Consider the following 4,584-nt stretch of genomic DNA (forward strand, 5'->3'; position numbering starts at 1 on the left):
TCACTTTGTACACCAGGCTGGCCTTGAACTCAGAAATCCGCCTGCCTCTGCCTCCCAAGTGCTGGGATTTAAGACGTGCGCCCCCACACCCGTCTATCACTATGTTTTTGTTTATTCGAAAGGCCTCATATTGTAGACCACGTTGGTCTCGAACTTGCCTCTCTCCTGCTACCTCAGCCTTCTGGGTGCTGATATTGCAGGCGTGAGCCACCACGATTACCCAAAGTCGACACTTGTGGGGTGGTTTGTTTTTTTTTTTTTTTTTGTCCTAGGCTTGACTTCCAACTTCAGTGTAGCCATCAGTCCCCATCTGCCAAGTGCTGGGATTGCAGCTACCACACACCACGCACAGAATGCGACTTGATACTATTCTCAATAACTTGAGAGGCAGCCCACTGAGAACTACACTGTCTACTACTCCTCTTCCGTGTAGTCTTCCTGCTTTTAGTAGGAACGTAAGGCTGCAAAGGCAGCTTAACGCATCAATCTGGAGGCCAGCCGTGGCCACCGATGGGGTCTCCTGATTCCGTGTCTGGAGGTGGGCAGCTAACTGAATACACAAGTTTGCAGGCCTGCGTTCTATCCTTCTGATGCGCATTTCCCTCATTTTTCCCTCTCCTTTACTTTTGGGGATTTCCCTCCTCTTCAGGGGTTCCTCTCTGCTTTTATGTCCTAGAACACACAAACACATTTAAATCTAGGGTCCCCATGTGAGAGAAAATCCTCAGTATTCATCTTTCTAAATCTGGCTTACATCACTTAATAGAATTTCCTCCAGTTCCATCCGTTTTCCGCAGACGCCATAATTTCATTACTCTTTGTAGCTAAATAGGACTCCGTGTGTACGTGCGTATTTTCTGCACCCGGTCCTCAGTTTCCATACGGGGCTGTTGTGAACTGAGCCATAGTGAACATGGTGTGCAAGTGTCTCTGTGGCATGTGGACTCAGAAGTCCTCAGGTCTGCATGCAGGAGTGTCTTAGCTACAGAGAGTTCTGGCTTTTAGATTTTTGAGGGAGCCAGATACTGATTTCCATAGCATGCAGTTTCCATTTCCAATATCCCCGTGCAGAGGCCACCATTTCTTTCAAATGCCCCAATATTTATCTGAACTTGGTTACATGTGGAGGTATCTGTGCAACAGAGATATATACATTTTATGTACTACTTCATCTTCACTTGTGCATTATCAAATGCTCGACCAAAACAGAGTGTGTTGATGCATATTCATCTGCATCCCACGCTGCCTCGGAAGCCTGAGCTGGCTTCCCAAAACACCACTTTCAGGATTGCGTCACTCTCCGTGGTCCTGGCTCCGTCTCCTGTTTCATCTTCTGCTCAGATTCCAATCTGGCCTGAGCCTGCCTCTCTGCCTGCTCAGTCCCTGCTTCCTGGCAGGCAGGTCTTTGCTGTCCTTAACTTGGTGAATGCCACTGCCCAGTCCTAGCTTACTTGCCTCTTCTTTCCAGAACATTCTACCTCATGTGTTTTTCTCCCAGCTAACTTCACTTCTTTACATATGTATATATTTTATATCATCTTTGTAAGTTTTCCTCCTTCCTTCCTTCCTTCCTCCCTCCCTCCCTCCCTCCCTCCCTCCCTCCCTCCCTCCCTCTCTCTCTCTCTCTCTCTCTCTCTCTCTCTCTCTCTCTCTCTCTCTCTCCTTAACAGGCTGTTCTGGCTGGTTGTGTGTCAACTCTATACAAGCTAGAGTCATCAGAAAGGAAGGAACCTCAGATGAGGAAATGCCTCCATGAGATCCAGCTGTAAGGTGTTTTTTTCAATTAGTGATCAATGAGAGAAAGCACAGCCATGGTGGGTGGTGCCATTTCTCCAATGGTGGTGCTGAGTTCTATAAAAAAGCAGGCTGAACAAACTATGGGAAGCAAGCCCCAAAGCATCATCCCAAAATGGCCTCTGGGTCACCTCCTGCCTCCAGGGTACTACCTTGTTCCAGTCCTGACTTCCTCCAATAAGGAACTAGATCTGGAAGTGTAAGCTGAATAAACCCTTTCCTCCCCAACTTTTTGGCCTTGGTATTTTGTCAAAGCAAAAGAAACCCTGACTAAGATGCAGGGTTTCAGTAGGTACATCTGGCTGGAAAAGGTCACTACGTACATCAGGTTGACCGTGACCAAAAAAGAGAACCACTTGCCTTTCCCTAAGGAGCTGGAACTAAAGGTGTGGCCACTGCAGAGGCCCAAACAACAGATCTTTATCAACAGATCAACATCTTTATCAATAGATCAACATCTTTAAGGTTTTATGTTGGGGGAATTGAATTCAAGGTGTGTGCACTTACGAGAACACAAATGCTGCTTCCCCAACATCCTTTCTCTGAGCTTTCCTGCAGAGTTACAGGTCATGTACATTTGGTTTGCCACTTATTGTGTTTGATTGTTTAAAGTTCTGCTGAAATTCCTACCGATTTCTTTGTTTTTTTTTCCAGACTTGGTTCCTCTAGACCAGACTGGTCTTGAACTCACAGCACTCCCTGTCTATCAGTTTTTGGTTGCTGAGTTCCTGAAGTCAGACTGTGAACCTAGGCACAATTCTTCTAATGAGGAAAACCAAATTATTTTACTTTTTTTTTTCTTTCGGTTTTTTGAGGCAGGGTTTCTCTGTGTAGCCTTGGCTGTTCTGGAACTCACTCTAGAGACCAGGCTGGCCTCGAACTCAGAAATCCGCCTGCCTCTGCCTCCCAAGTGCTGGGATTAAAGGCGTGCGCCACCACTGCCCACTGCCCACTGCCCACTGCCTGGTTTATTTGATGTTTTAATAAGCTCCCAGCTCCTCTAGGTGCTGTATTGACCCATTTCTGCCCAGTTCCTGTTATAGTGACACGATGGACAGGCAGATTTGTTGATATTTTTTTCAGAATAAGGAGATTTATTACTGTGTTTCCATTGTCAAATTTTATGATCTTTGCCTTTCTTTCTTGCCTTTGTATAGAGCCAACAGGGACACATTGGCTTCTTTAACCACCTTAAAGCGGACTCCAGGAGTATCACCTACAGCGTGACCTTTTCAACCAAATCCAGCAACCAGAACTTCATCATTTTCCTCAATGAAGTTCAGGCAGCCATCATTGGGCACGCACGCTGTGATCTTCTTGCCGTTCTTAATGAGCTGCACCCTGACACATGTCCTGAGGGCAGAATTCGGCTGTTTGGCCTCAACTGCTACTTTTTCCAGCACAATTCCCTTTGCATGAGAGGCACCCCAAACGGATTGGCCTTCAGGGCTGTGCCCAAGTGGGCTTTCTTGTATTGTTTATCATGCCACTTCCGGTCCTGTCGGTGACTGTGGAGCTTCCATGCAGTTCTGAGACCACAACACTTGCCCATTTTGTAGGCGCCATAGGCCCAAGAGAAAAGCCATATTTTTTGAGACAGGCTGTGACCTGTAGCCCTGGGAATTGTCTGCCTCACCTTCTGATTTTGTTTGGAGTAACTTAGAGATTAGCCAGAACCATGAATAAATTTTAATAAGAGGAGGCTTTTTATTTCTGGCATCTGGACTGATTGGGATTGGGTCTGAACCTGAGGCTTATAAAGGCAAACCCCATAAGTTACATGTATTCAGAGTATGTGCACACGGAGTGTAAGTCTAACATGTGTGTCTTGCAGTTGACCTAGCCTTCCTTTCAGCAGAGGAAGCGAGTTTGATTACAAAAGCAGAAACAGCAGTTAGCCTTATGACCTACTATGTGTTATTGTTGTTGTTTGTTTCTGAGGCAGATTTTTCTGTGTAACCCTGGCTGTCCTACAACTCACTCTGTAGACCAGGCTGACCTTGAACTCACAGAGATCTGCCTGCCCTGGTCTCCTGAGTGCTGGGATTAAAGGTGTGTACCACAACACCTGGCTAAGACCAACTATCTTGCTAACATGGCACATTCTACAAGAGAAGACAATTTAAGAATACTCTTTCCTGGGCAGTGCTGGCGCACGTCTTTAATCCCAGCACTCTGGAGGCCGAGGCAGGTGGGTCACTGACTTGGAGGCCAGCCTGGTCTATAGAGTGAGTTCCAGGCCATCCAGGGCTACACTGAAACCCTGTCTTGAAAAACAAACACACAAAAACCAAGCCAATCCACCAAACAGAAAGAATAGCGTTCAATGTCTGGGAACACGAAGGGGAATGGCTGCTGGGATAGAGCCTGGACAAGCTGGAGGCTCACACAGTGTTTGCTCTTCAGTCTTTTCAACTTAGTTAAGCCTATACTTTAATGTTAACCTTCTCTCCTCCACGGGGCTAGGATTACCCGAGCTTGCCCTCACGTCACGGAGGAGGCTGGCTTTGTTTTTGATTTGCAATAGACCAAGATGTAAACAGAGCAAGTGTCACACTTTGGAATGGAAGCACGCCCAGCGCCCTAGTGCCCAGCCTCCTCTGCCAGCTGCAAAGGTTGCTGATGCAACCACCAGTACCTTCCGTTCCCTCTCGGCCTCAGGTTCCTCGTTCTTCAGCATGACACCATGTTTGTTTTTATTTTACAGGCTCGCTTGGAGAGTAAACACTCCCCCTCCAACCTGCTGCTTGCCACATCCGAAAGGTGTTTATAATAAACCATAACCTTTGC

General features: G+C 46.8%; 1 pseudogene; it reads right to left on the minus strand.

Moving 5' to 3' along the window:
* Window positions 1-2,915: 2,915 nt before the first annotated feature.
* Window positions 2,916-3,346, minus strand: LOC110300752 (small ribosomal subunit protein uS12 pseudogene; annotated as a pseudogene).
* Between the last annotated feature and the right edge of the window lie 1,238 nt (window positions 3,347-4,584).

The sequence above is a fragment of the Mus caroli genome, unplaced genomic scaffold (genome assembly GCF_978045245.1).
Source record: "Mus caroli unplaced genomic scaffold, Mus_caroli_1 scaffold_10, whole genome shotgun sequence".
Classification (NCBI taxonomy): domain Eukaryota; kingdom Metazoa; phylum Chordata; class Mammalia; order Rodentia; family Muridae; genus Mus; species Mus caroli.